The sequence below is a fragment of the Megalopta genalis genome, unplaced genomic scaffold (genome assembly GCF_051020955.1).
Source record: "Megalopta genalis isolate 19385.01 unplaced genomic scaffold, iyMegGena1_principal scaffold0139, whole genome shotgun sequence".
Lineage (NCBI taxonomy): Eukaryota > Metazoa > Arthropoda > Insecta > Hymenoptera > Halictidae > Megalopta > Megalopta genalis.
This window is the reverse complement of record NW_027476208.1, coordinates 437,501-452,500: the sequence shown is the minus strand read 5'-3', so window position 1 is coordinate 452,500 and position 15,000 is coordinate 437,501. Positions and strand designations below refer to the sequence as shown.

Here is a 15,000-nt window from a genome sequence, read left to right as displayed (position 1 = left end):
CATAGCCACACCAATAGAAGAGTTTTAGGACGGTAACCCGGGTGGGGTGTTCTTTACTCAGAATATGTGCAACATCGGATCTATATAGCCATCGATACAATTCGTACACAAATGTGTCGTACGAAGAGAGAGACTTTTTTTCCTCTGGCAACATAACGGTAAGAGACATCCTTCCACACTCATAGGTTCCACTCCCTGGGGCTATGATATATATATATACATATAAATTCAAATTCGAAGCAACGGTCACAATTCTACTCTATATTTTTGCGGGTTATGTGTTCTTTCGTTCAATTTCTTTCATGCGTTCGTTCGATCTCTGTACACAGTCTTCACATAGGACAGACTCGTGTAGTACGCTTTCGTGGGTTAAACCCATCTCGTTTCATTTCAGGCGACGTCGGGAGCGCGTTGAAAATGTACCAGTGAAATCTCGATAGTTCTACGGATACGAATCGTCCCGAAAAAGATTTTGTCACCGCTTCGAAGCGGTGTTTCAGACGGGCGGACGTATATAAAACATATACGACACACGACACCGCCTTCCACACTCACGCTAGTTCGAACACGATTTCCATCTCTCTCGAAGACTGTTAGACGTACGTAAAATTTCTCAATATTCATAGGACCGCGACAAACGCCGACGAAGCGCCCATCATTCGCTCGTACGTATATAGGCAACAAGTGCCATCAACGCAAGCAGTTTATAAGTACGTAAACGACCCTCAGCCAGGCGTGGTCCAGGAATTGTATCCGTGGACCGCAATGTGCGTTCGAAATGTCGATGTTCATGTGTCCTGCAGTTCACACGTTGACGCGCAATTAGCTGCGTTCTTCATCGACCCACGAGCCAAGTGATCCACCGTTCAGGGTAATTTTTCCCTTTTATTCTCTCATATATATAATGTGTATTTGCTATCCACCACATTTTTGTGTTATATTTCGGAACAAGCCGATACCCGAAGAGCTCCAACCAGCGCGCGAAGGAGATTCGGGAGTCGTCGTACAACGACATAATTGTCCCTTAAAGAACGAGATATTTCCGTCGAAACCATATATATATGTACGAGCAAATCCAAAACCACTGTTTTCTTGCAAGTTCGACGGTCGGAGCGAATAGAACATTGAAAAGCCTTCTATCGAAGAAACACAGAGAGTATATCACCTCCAAAAACGACGGGGATATGGATATTCAAACTGGACAATTATCAACCCGATACTGGATTCGAAAAGTTTCTCTCTCCTTTCGTCGTTATTTACACCGGACGGACTCACGGCCGGCTCTAGCTGGGTGTCATATATATATACGTCCCACGCTCATGCTGCCACTAGCGCGCAACAGAGTAGGGTGTCAATGACAACGACACAGCATTGAAACGAGCTACACAAGCCGGTCTCTCTTGATACCAATGTAAACGAGCATTAAGTTATCTTCAGACTGCCCGATATTTTCGTCCTTTGGACTTTCCCAACGATTCCTTTTTTTCTTTTTTTTTTTACACCACAGCGAAGACTTGAGGAAGCGTGATTAGCACGCTCGCATCCCTCCCTGTCCTACTACAACTGTGTGTGTGTGTGTGTGTAAAGAAAGAAAAAAGAATACATTGGCTTTCTCTCTATCGAGAAGATGGCCTACGCAACGCAGATCAAAGGCCTAATACGTGTAATATAATACGCGTCTGGCCGTGTATAAATCACGCACGAATGATCTGGTCGGGCCCAACTCTTCTCGTACGCTTATTTTTCCGTGTTGGGGCACTATCATAAAATCACACAAACCCCAACACGTGTGTGTCTTGGAAGGAAGATGGCCTACGCAACGCAGATCAAAGGCCTAATACGTGTAGTACACACGTCTGCCGTGTAAATCACGCACGAATGATCTGGTCGGGCCCAACTCTTCTCCACCACACCACATCCCAACTTTGTACATTTTTATATATTTTTGTGCGTTGGGGCACCTTCATAATCACAAACCCCAACAACACATATATCTCTCTCTCTTTGAAAGATTTGTTGTGGCCTACGCAACGCAGATCAAAGGCCTAATACGTGTAGTACACACGTCTGGCCGTGTAAATCACGCACGAATGATCTGGCGGGCTCAACAATATCTTTTTTTTTTATATGAATTCTTATCCACAAACTAATCGAATTCATTTTCTCTCCTCCTCTCCTCTCTCTTTGAGATATATTGGAACATTGTAATGATCCTTCCGCAGGTTCACCTACGGAAACCTTGTTACGACTTTTACTTCCTCTAAATAATCAAGTTTGGTCATCTTCCCGGCATCATCGGCAATGCCGAAACATTGCCGCGCACCAGTCCGAAGACCTCACTAAATCATTCAATCGGTAGTAGCGACGGGCGGTGTGTACAAAGGGCAGGGACGTAATCAACGCGAGCTTATGACTCGCGCTTACTGGGAATTCCTCGTTCATGGGGAATAATTGCAAGCCCCAATCCCTAGCACGAAGGAGGTTCAGCGGGTTACCCGGGCCTTTCGGCCAGGGAACACACGCTGATTCCTTCAGTGTAGCGCGCGTGCGGCCCAGAACATCTAAGGGCATCACAGACCTGTTATTGCTCAATCTCGTGCGGCTAGAAGCCGCCTGTCCCTCTAAGAAGATTTGTTTGTACGTTGGTAGTAAAAACCCCACCGGCAGAAGCCGAGAGCCTTCGAGATACCATAATTACGTCTATTTAGCAGGCTAGAGTCTCGTTCGTTATCGGAATTAACCAGACAAATCGCTCCACCAACTAAGAACGGCCATGCACCACCACCCACCGAATCAAGAAAGAGCTATCAATCTGTCAATCCTTCCGGTGTCCGGGCCTGGTGAGGTTTCCCGTGTTGAGTCAAATTAAGCCGCAGGCTCCACTCCTGGTGGTGCCCTTCCGTCAATTCCTTTAAGTTTCAGCTTTGCAACCATACTTCCCCCGGAACCCAAAAGCTTTGGTTTCCCGGAAGCTGCCCGCCGAGTCATCGTAGGAACTTCGGCGGATCGCTAGCTGGCATCGTTTATGGTTAGAACTAGGGCGGTATCTGATCGCCTTCGAACCTCTAACTTTCGTTCTTGATTAATGAAAACATTTTTGGCAAATGCTTTCGCTTCTGTCCGTCTTGCGACGATCCAAGAATTTCACCTCTAACGTCGCAATACGAATGCCCCCATCTGTCCCTATTAATCATTACCTCGGGGTTCCGAAAACCAACAAAATAGAACCGAGGTCCTATTCCATTATTCCATGCACACAGTATTCAGGCGAAGGTAGCCTGCTTTGAGCACTCTAATTTGTTCAAAGTAAACGTACCGGCCCACCTCGACACTCAGTGAAGAGCACCGCGATGGGATATTAGTTGGACCGCCCCGTGAAGAGCAAAGCCCACCGGTAGGACGTACCACATAATGCCAGTTAAACACCGCGAGCGATGAACCGACACTGTGACACACAGATTCAACTACGAGCTTTTTAACCGCAACAACTTTAATATACGCTATTGGAGCTGGAATTACCGCGGCTGCTGGCACCAGACTTGCCCTCCAATGGATCCTCGTTAAAGGATTTAAAGTGTACTCATTCCGATTACGGGGCCTCGGATGAGTCCCGTATCGTTATTTTTCGTCACTACCTCCCCGTGCCGGGAGTGGGTAATTTGCGCGCCTGCTGCCTTCCTTGGATGTGGTAGCCGTTTCTCAGGCTCCCTCTCCGGAATCGAACCCTGATTCCCCGTTACCCGTTACAACCATGGTAGGCGCAGAACCTACCATCGACAGTTGATAAGGCAGACATTTGAAAGATGCGTCGCCGGTGCTATAAGACCATGCGATCAGCACAAAGTTATTCAGAGTCACCAAAGCAAACGATGGACGAGTGTAAACACCCGCCACCGATTGGTTTTGATCTAATAAAAGCGTTCCTACCATCTCTGGTCGGAACTCTGTTTTGCATGTATTAGCTCTAGAATTACCACAGTTATCCAAGTAAATTTTAGTACGATCTAAGAAACCATAACTGATTTAATGAGCCATTCGCGGTTTCACCTTAATACGGCATGTACTGAGACATGCATGGCTTAATCTTTGAGACAAGCATATGACTACTGGCAGGATCAACCAGGGAACTATACAATATGTATATATAAAATGGACAAAATTTAAATCCTTTTCCATCGTCGCCTGTTTCATATATATATGTCAGGTCGACACACCACTTTTCTCTTTCAAATATGTACAAGTTTTGCCACATTCCGCGCTTGTAACATATCTTCTTTAACGCTCAATTTCTTTCATTTTTCTACCATACAGATATTTTACCGTACGCCCAAAAACGTACGTATTATATTTTTGTTCTATCGTAAAATCACATTTTTCTACGTACGCCAGCTTCGTACGTTTCTATCTTTGCCTTCATAAAATCACAAGATAATTTTATCTTCAAGAGTCTCGCTATTAACATCTTGTAAGATAAATGTACGTCCCAGCTAAAACGTACAAATACTTCAAGTTAAGTAATAATATATCATCGCTATTGACAAATTTTTAAGATCCAAGACACAGTTCTCTCTATATGTTTTAATATTTTTTATGTACTCAAATATATTCAAAGGAAAAAGTACATGGGTGATGCCATAGTCGTGGAAGCGCGTACGCTCACGCTGATCTTCTGACCGCCGGAAGCACGAAACCTCTGATCTGGGCAAAATCGGCAAGCCGAGGAAGAACGGACAGGACACATGCTGGACTGGCGAGAAAGCGTGTTCTTCCGCTCGCGCTAGGCATTTCGATTTCTGACACCTCTTGATTTAAAAAATCAGTTTTTTGATAGTTTTCTCTCTCCACTGGGCTATTCATTTTAGCCACAGTTTTCAATTGGTACGATTTGCTTCCAAATCTTACAGATGCATTTTAAAAAATTTTTCCATCGCTCGGACAGAAGAGTCGATTGCTCAGTGAGTACGAGTATACATACAAAGTGCATACGGGTAACCAACCCCGTAGGGCTTGCCACATATGGGCCATTCGGTCAAAGACACCGACCCGTGGCCACGCTGTGTGGAGAAAAGTCCGTAACGTAAACGGCACGAAACAGTCAGGACTGAAGCCCCGAAGGAGCTCTGAGACAGCTTCTCGACCGAGATCGTAGAATTGGCCCAAAACCCGCTCTGCTCCGTCCGCCTCGCACGGACCGTGTATCTCTTATAGATACCGAACGGCCGGCAAGGACGCCGGCGCCGCCGGCCGAATAGCACGCGCGCTTACGAGTGTAAACCGCCGCGGCAACAGACCGCCCGGCCGTGCTGTTGTAACATAGCGCGTGAACGAACGAAAAAAAAATTTATAGTAAACATTAAAATAAATTACACCACCGTACACTAGACAAAAAATTACACATTTTTTCCCAATATGAAAATTTTCACAAACTTTTCAAAGTCCCATCGCATCGAGTAAACTTTTTTAATAACGCTTCCGCACGATTCTAAATGCTTAATCCATATGTGAAATCGTTCACTGATCACGAATATCGTATTTAAAAAAATTACAAAAATTTATTTTTCCAAATAATCAAAAAAAACCGAAAAATCACAAGAGTAAAGTACCATTATTTTAAACAATATGTCGTTCTAAATGCTTAATCCCTATGTAAAAAAGTTATCTAAGCAAGAATATGTAATTGAAAAAAATTAGAAAAATTTATTTTAGCCGTAAATCGAAAATAATGGGGACACCGGAGCTGTTCGAAGCGCCGAGACGCGCCGCGTACGGCCGAATATTTTCTAAGTCCCAACGTACCGATCAAGAGTAAAGTACCATTTTCCTACATTAGATTTCGTTCTAAATGCTTAATCCCTATGTAAAAACGTTAGTTAAGCAAGAATATCGTATTTTTAAAAAAATCTAATGATAGGATTTCCCAGAAAATTGAAAAAACCGTAAAATGTCAAGAGTAAAGTGCCATTTTCTGACATTAGATTTCGTTCTAAATGCTTAATCCCTATGTAGAAACGTTAGTTAAGCAAGAATATCGTATTTTTAAAAAAATCTAATGATAGGATTTTTCAGAAAATTGAAAAAACCGTAAAATGTCAAGAGTAAAGTGCCCTTATTTTAAACAATGTATCGTTCTAAATGCTTAATCCCTATGTAAAAAAGTTATTTTAGCAGGAATATGTTATTGAAAAAAATTAGAAAAATTTATTTTAGCCGTAAATCGAAAATAATGGGGACACCGGAGCTGTTCGAAGCGCCGAGCGCGCCGCGTACGCCCGAATATTTTCAAAGTCCCAACGTACCGATCAAGAGTAAAGTACCATTTTCCTACATTAGATTTCGTTCTAAATGCTTAATCCCTATGTAAAAACGTTAGTTAAGCAAGAATATCGTATTTTTAAAAAAATCTAATGATAGGATTTCCCAGAAAATTGAAAAAACCGAAAAATGTCAAGAGTAAAGTGCCATTTTCTGACATCAGATTTCGTTCTAAATGCTTAATCCCTATGTAGAAACGTTAGTTAAGCAAGAATATCGTATTTTTAAAAAAATCTAATGATAGGATTTTTCAGAAAATTGAAAAAACCGTAAAATGTCAAGAGTAAAGTGCCCTTATTTTAAACAATGTATCGTTCTAAATGCTTAATCCCTATGTAAAAAAGTTATTTTAGCAGGAATATGTTATTGAAAAAAATTAGAAAAATTTATTTTAGCCGTAAATCGAAAATAATGGGGACACCGGAGCTGTTCGAAGCGCCGAGCGCGCCGCGTACGCCCGAATATTTTCAAAGTCCCAACGTACCGATCAAGAGTAAAGTACCATTTTCCTACATTAGATTTCGTTCTAAATACTTAATCCCTATGTAAAAACGTTAGTTAAGCAAGAATATCGTATTTTTAAAAAAATCTAATGATAGGATTTTCCAGAAAATTGAAAAAACCGAAAAATGTCAAGAGTAAAGTGCCATTTTCTGACATTAGATTTCGTTCTAAATGCTTAATCCCTATGTAGAAACGTTAGTTAAGCAAGAATATCGTATTTTTAAAAAAATCTAATGATAGGATTTTTCAGAAACTTGAAAAAACCGTAAAATGTCAAGAGTAAAGTGCCCTTATTTTAAACAATGTATCGTTCTAAATGCTTAATCCCTATGTAAAAAAGTTATTTTAGCAGGAATATGTTATTGAATAAAATGAGAAAAATTTATTTTAGCCGTAAATCGAAAATAATGGATCGAGCGAATCGGTCGATTGCGCCGAGACGCGCCATGATGCAACAGACGAGCGATTGGAACGCCCGAATATTTTCAAAGTCCCAACGTACCGATCAAGAGTAAAGTACCATTTTCCTACATTAGATTTCGTTCTAAATGCTTAATCCCTATGTAAAAACGTTAGTTAAGCAAGAATATCGTATTTTTAAAAAAATCTAATGATAGGATTTCCCAGAAAATTGAAAAAACCGAAAAATGTCAAGAGTAAAGTGCCATTTTCTGACATTAGATTTCGTTCTAAATGCTTAATCCCTATGTAGAAACGTTAGTTAAGCAAGAATATCGTATTTTTAAAAAAATCTAATGATAGGATTTTTCAGAAAATTGAAAAAACCGTAAAATGTCAAGAGTAAAGTGCCCTTATTTTAAACAATGTATCGTTCTAAATGCTTAATCCCTATGTAAAAAAGTTATTTTAGCAGGAATATGTTATTGAATAAAATGAGAAAAATTTATTTTAGCCGTAAATCGAAAATAATGGATCGAGCGAATCGGTCGATTGCGCCGAGACGCGCCATGATGCAACAGACGAGCGATTGGAACGCCCGAATATTTTCAAAGTCCCAACGTACCGATCAAGAGTAAAGTACCATTTTCCTACATTAGATTTCGTTCTAAATGCTTAATCCCTATGTAAAAACGTTAGTTAAGCAAGAATATCGTATTTTTAAAAAAATCTAATGATAGGATTTCCCAGAAAATTGAAAAAACCGTAAAATGTCAAGAGTAAAGTGCCATTTTCTGACATTAGATTTCGTTCTAAATGCTTAATCCCTATGTAGAAACGTTAGTTAAGCAAGAATATCGTATTTTTAAAAAAATCTAATGATAGGATTTTTCAGAAAATTGAAAAAACCGTAAAATGTCAAGAGTAAAGTGCCCTTATTTTAAACAATGTATCGTTCTAAATGCTTAATCCCTATGTAAAAAAGTTATTTTAGCAGGAATATGTTATTGAAAAAAATTAGAAAAATTTATTTTAGCCGTAAATCGAAAATAATGGGGACACCGGAGCTGTTCGAAGCGCCGAGCGCGCCGCGTACGCCCGAATATTTTCAAAGTCCCAACGTACCGATCAAGAGTAAAGTACCATTTTCCTACATTAGATTTCGTTCTAAATGCTTAATCCCTATGTAAAAACGTTAGTTAAGCAAGAATATCGTATTTTTAAAAAAATCTAATGATAGGATTTCCCAGAAAATTGAAAAAACCGAAAAATGTCAAGAGTAAAGTGCCATTTTCTGACATCAGATTTCGTTCTAAATGCTTAATCCCTATGTAGAAACGTTAGTTAAGCAAGAATATCGTATTTTTAAAAAAATCTAATGATAGGATTTTTCAGAAAATTGAAAAAACCGTAAAATGTCAAGAGTAAAGTGCCCTTATTTTAAACAATGTATCGTTCTAAATGCTTAATCCCTATGTAAAAAAGTTATTTTAGCAGGAATATGTTATTGAAAAAAATTAGAAAAATTTATTTTAGCCGTAAATCGAAAATAATGGGGACACCGGAGCTGTTCGAAGCGCCGAGCGCGCCGCGTACGCCCGAATATTTTCAAAGTCCCAACGTACCGATCAAGAGTAAAGTACCATTTTCCTACATTAGATTTCGTTCTAAATACTTAATCCCTATGTAAAAACGTTAGTTAAGCAAGAATATCGTATTTTTAAAAAAATCTAATGATAGGATTTTCCAGAAAATTGAAAAAACCGAAAAATGTCAAGAGTAAAGTGCCATTTTCTGACATTAGATTTCGTTCTAAATGCTTAATCCCTATGTAGAAACGTTAGTTAAGCAAGAATATCGTATTTTTAAAAAAATCTAATGATAGGATTTTTCAGAAAATTGAAAAAACCGTAAAATGTCAAGAGTAAAGTGCCCTTATTTTAAACAATGTATCGTTCTAAATGCTTAATCCCTATGTAAAAAAGTTATTTTAGCAGGAATATGTTATTGAATAAAATGAGAAAAATTTATTTTAGCCGTAAATCGAAAATAATGGATCGAGCGAATCGGTCGATTGCGCCGAGACGCGCCATGATGCAACAGACGAGCGATTGGAACGCCCGAATATTTTCAAAGTCCCAACGTACCGATCAAGAGTAAAGTACCATTTTCCTACATTAGATTTCGTTCTAAATGCTTAATCCCTATGTAAAAACGTTAGTTAAGCAAGAATATCGTATTTTTAAAAAAATCTAATGATAGGATTTCCCAGAAAATTGAAAAAACCGAAAAATGTCAAGAGTAAAGTGCCATTTTCTGACATTAGATTTCGTTCTAAATGCTTAATCCCTATGTAGAAACGTTAGTTAAGCAAGAATATCGTATTTTTAAAAAAATCTAATGATAGGATTTTTCAGAAAATTGAAAAAACCGTAAAATGTCAAGAGTAAAGTGCCCTTATTTTAAACAATGTATCGTTCTAAATGCTTAATCCCTATGTAAAAAAGTTATTTTAGCAGGAATATGTTATTGAATAAAATGAGAAAAATTTATTTTAGCCGTAAATCGAAAATAATGGATCGAGCGAATCGGTCGATTGCGCCGAGACGCGCCATGATGCAACAGACGAGCGATTGGAACGCCCGAATATTTTCAAAGTCCCAACGTACCGATCAAGAGTAAAGTACCATTTTCCTACATTAGATTTCGTTCTAAATGCTTAATCCCTATGTAAAAACGTTAGTTAAGCAAGAATATCGTATTTTTAAAAAAATCTAATGATAGGATTTCCCAGAAAATTGAAAAAACCGAAAAATGTCAAGAGTAAAGTGCCATTTTCTGACATTAGATTTCGTTCTAAATGCTTAATCCCTATGTAGAAACGTTAGTTAAGCAAGAATATCGTATTCTTAAAAAAATCTAATGATAGGATTTTTCAGAAAATTGAAAAAACCGTAAAATGTCAAGAGTAAAGTGCCCTTATTTTAAACAATGTATCGTTCTAAATGCTTAATCCCTATGTAAAAAAGTTATTTAAGCAAGAATATGTTATTGAATAAAATTAGAAAAATTTATTTTAGCCGTAAATCGAAAAAGAGACTGTTCGTTTCTCTGTCTCTCTCGCGCGATCGAACTATCGATGTTTCCCGACAAACTATTGGGAGTTTAATTAAACTTTATACATGAAATTACTCGTTTTGATCCCCGCTACACAGCCGTATACTTTTTATAATTTTGTGGAATCGGGAACCTTGAAATATTTAACATAACGCGAATCGACTATCTCTGTCTCTTTCTAGATCGGAATAATCGATGTTTCCCGGCAAACTATTGCGAGATTAATTAAACTTTATACATGAAATTACTCGTTTTGATCCCCGCTACACAGCCGTATACTTTTTATAATTTTGTGGAATCGGGAACCATGAAATATTTAACATAACGCGGATCGTCTGTCTCTGTCTCTTTCTAGATCGGAAGAATCGATGTTTCCCGGCAAACTATTGGGAGTTTAATTAAACTTTATACATGAAATTACTCGTTTTGATCCCCGCTACACAGCCGTATACTTTTTATAATTTTGTGGAATCGGGAACCTTGAAATATTTAACATAACGCGGATCGTCTGTCTCTGTCTCTTTCTAGATCGGAATAATCGATGTTTCCCGGCAAACTATTGGGAGATTAATTAAACTTTATACATGAAATTACTCGTTTTGATCCCCGCTACACAGCCGTATACTTTTTATAATTTTGTGGAATCGGGAACCTTGAAATATTTAACATAACGCGAATCGACTATCTCTGTCTCTTTCTAGATCGGAATAATCGATGTTTCCCGGCAAACTATTGCGAGATTAATTAAACTTTATACATGAAATTACTCGTTTTGATCCCCGCTACACAGCCGTATACTTTTTATAATTTTGTGGAATCGGGAACCTTGAAATATTTAACATAACGCGGATCGTCTGTCTCTGTCTCTTTCTAGATCGGAAGAATCGATGTTTCCCGGCAAACTATTGGGAGTTTAATTAAACTTTATACATGAAATTACTCGTTTTGATCCCCGCTACACAGCCGTATACTTTTTATAATTTTGTGGAATCGGGAACCATGAAATATTTAACATAACGCGGATCGTCTGTCTCTGTCTCTTTCTAGATCGGAAGAATCGATGTTTCCCGGCAAACTATTGGGAGTTTAATTAAACTTTATACATGAAATTACTCGTTTTGATCCCCGCTACACAGCCGTATACTTTTTATAATTTTGTGGAATCGGGAACCTTGAAATATTTAACATAACGCGGATCGTCTGTCTCTGTCTCTTTCTAGATCGGAAGAATCGATGTTTCCCGGCAAGCTATTGGGAGTTTAATTAAACTTTATACATGAAATTACTCGTTTTGATCCCCGCTACACAGCCGTATACTTTTTATAATTTTGTGGAATCGGGAACCTTGAAATATTTAACATAACGCGGATCGTCTGTCTCTGTCTCTTTCTAGATCGGAAGAATCGATGTTTCCCGGCAAACTATTGGGAGTTTAATTAAACTTTATACATGAAATTACTCGTTTTGATCCCCGCTACACAGCCGTATACTTTTTATAATTTTGTGGAATCGGGAACCTTGAAATATTTAACATAACGCGGATCGTCTGTCTCTGTCTCTTTCTAGATCGGAAGAATCGATGTTTCCCGGCAAACTATTGGGAGTTTAATTAAACTTTATACATGAAATTACTCGTTTTGATCCCCGCTACACAGCCGTATACTTTTTATAATTTTGTGGAATCGGGAACCTTGAAATATTTAACATAACGCGGATCGTCTGTCTCTGTCTCTTTCTAGATCGGAAGAATCGATGTTTCCCGGCAAACTATTGGGAGTTTAATTAAACTTTATACATGAAATTACTCGTTTTGATCCCCGCTACACAGCCGTATACTTTTTATAATTTTGTGGAATCGGGAACCATGAAATATTTAACATAACGCGGATCGTCTGTCTCTGTCTCTTTCTAAATCGGAAGAATCGATGTTTCCCGGCAAACTATTGGGAGTTTAATTAAACTTTATACATGAAATTACTCGTTTTGATCCCCGCTACACAGCCGTATACTTTTTATAATTTTGTGGAATCGGGAACCTTGAAATATTTAACATAACGCGGATCGTCTGTCTCTGTCTCTTTCTAGATCGGAAGAATCGATGTTTCCCGGCAAACTATTGGGAGATTAATTAAACTTTATACATGAAATTACTCGTTTTGATCCCCGCTACACAGCCGTATACTTTTTATAATTTTGTGGAATCGGGAACCTTGAAATATTTAACATAACGCGGATCGTCTGTCTCTGTCTCTTTCTAGATCGGAAGAATCGATGTTTCCCGGCAAACTATTGGGAGTTTAATTAAACTTTATACATGAAATTACTCGTTTTGATCCCCGCTACACAGCCGTATACTTTTTATAATTTTGTGGAATCGGGAACCTTGAAATATTTAACATAACGCGGATCGTCTGTCTCTGTCTCTTTCTAGATCGGAATAATCGATGTTTCCCGGCAAACTATTGGGAGATTAATTAAACTTTATACATGAAATTACTCGTTTTGATCCCCGCTACACAGCCGTATACTTTTTATAATTTTGTGGAATCGGGAACCTTGAAATATTTAACATAACGCGGATCGTCTGTCTCTGTCTCTTTCTAGATCGGAAGAATCGATGTTTCCCGGCAAACTATTGGGAGTTTAATTAAACTTTATACATGAAATTACTCGTTTTGATCCCCGCTACACAGCCGTATACTTTTTATAATTTTGTGGAATCGGGAACCTTGAAATATTTAACATAACGCGGATCGTCTGTCTCTGTCTCTTTCTAGATCGGAATAATCGATGTTTCCCGGCAAACTATTGGGAGATTAATTAAACTTTATACATGAAATTACTCGTTTTGATCCCCGCTACACAGCCGTATACTTTTTATAATTTTGTGGAATCGGGAACCTTGAAATATTTAACATAACGCGAATCGACTATCTCTGTCTCTTTCTAGATCGGAATAATCGATGTTTCCCGGCAAACTATTGCGAGATTAATTAAACTTTATACATGAAATTACTCGTTTTGATCCCCGCTACACAGCCGTATACTTTTTATAATTTTGTGGAATCGGGAACCTTGAAATATTTAACATAACGCGGATCGTCTGTCTCTGTCTCTTTCTAGATCGGAAGAATCGATGTTTCCCGGCAAACTATTGGGAGTTTAATTAAACTTTATACATGAAATTACTCGTTTTGATCCCCGCTACACAGCCGTATACTTTTTATAATTTTGTGGAATCGGGAACCATGAAATATTTAACATAACGCGGATCGTCTGTCTCTGTCTCTTTCTAGATCGGAAGAATCGATGTTTCCCGGCAAACTATTGGGAGTTTAATTAAACTTTATACATGAAATTACTCGTTTTGATCCCCGCTACACAGCCGTATACTTTTTATAATTTTGTGGAATCGGGAACCTTGAAATATTTAACATAACGCGGATCGTCTGTCTCTGTCTCTTTCTAGATCGGAAGAATCGATGTTTCCCGGCAAGCTATTGGGAGTTTAATTAAACTTTATACATGAAATTACTCGTTTTGATCCCCGCTACACAGCCGTATACTTTTTATAATTTTGTGGAATCGGGAACCTTGAAATATTTAACATAACGCGGATCGTCTGTCTCTGTCTCTTTCTAGATCGGAATAATCGATGTTTCCCGGCAAACTAATGGGAGTTTAATTAAACTTTATGCATCAAATCATTCAGTTTGACTCCTGCAACACAACCAAACACTCTCTGTAATTTTCTGAACTGAAAAACCACTGAAATTGCGCTCGAAATGCGGTGCGACGGGTCGGCGCGTCTGCACTGTGCGACAGCTAGTCAAAACGTCCGAACAGCGTATTGTTTTCGATCTCTTGGTATAATATTCGTATTCCTTGCTGTGTATAGCTTCCGATCGATTATTGCAATGGTCAAAGTTCCAGCGGCGTAATGCTTTCCATAAGATTACATTAATATAACCAGCGGCATATTGCTTTCTATCTTGTAATGAAAATTTTATAACCAAGTACCAACGGCGTATTGCTTTCGTTCGGATAATGGAGATTTTACAACCAAGTACCAGCGGTTTCTGTCTTATAATTAAATTATTATAATAAAATAAAGTACCAGCGGCGTGTTACTTTCGTTCGGATAATGGAGATTTTACAACCAAGTACCAGCGGTTTCTGTCTTATAATTAAATTATTATAATAAAATAAAGTACCAGCGGCGTGTTACTTTCGTTCGGATAATGGAGATTTTACAACCAAGTACCAGCGGTTTCTGTCTTATAATTAAATTATTATAATAAAATAAAGTACCAGCGGCGTGTTACTTTCGTTCGGATAATGGAGATTTTACAACCAAGTACCAGCGGTTTCTGTCTTATAATTAAATTATTATAATAAAATAAAGTACCAGCGGCGTGTTACTTTCGTTCGGATAATGGAGATTTTATTACTAAGTACCAGCGGTTTCTGTCTTATAATTAAATTATTATAATAAAATAAAGTACCAGCGGCATATTGCTTTCGTTCGGATAATGGAGATTTTATGTCCAGCGGCGTAGTGCTTTTTTACCAGCGGCGTATTGCTTTTTTTCCCGCGGCGTATTGGTTCGTACCAGCGGCGTATTGCTTTTTTTCCAGCGGCGTATTGGTTCGTACCAGCGGCGTATT

At 38.5% G+C, this 15,000-nt stretch overlaps 2 non-coding genes across 2 annotated transcripts; both read right to left on the bottom strand.

The window, feature by feature from the left end:
• Nucleotides 1-719: 719 nt before the first annotated feature.
• LOC143262503 (5.8S ribosomal RNA) lies at nt 720-874 on the bottom strand. The gene has a single exon (XR_013036292.1). It is a non-coding gene; the product is annotated as a 5.8S ribosomal RNA (ribosomal RNA).
• Nucleotides 875-2,205: 1,331 nt separating this feature from the next.
• LOC143262517 (small subunit ribosomal RNA) lies at nt 2,206-4,126 on the bottom strand. The gene has a single exon (XR_013036306.1). It is a non-coding gene; the product is annotated as a small subunit ribosomal RNA (ribosomal RNA).
• Between the last annotated feature and the right edge of the window lie 10,874 nt (nt 4,127-15,000).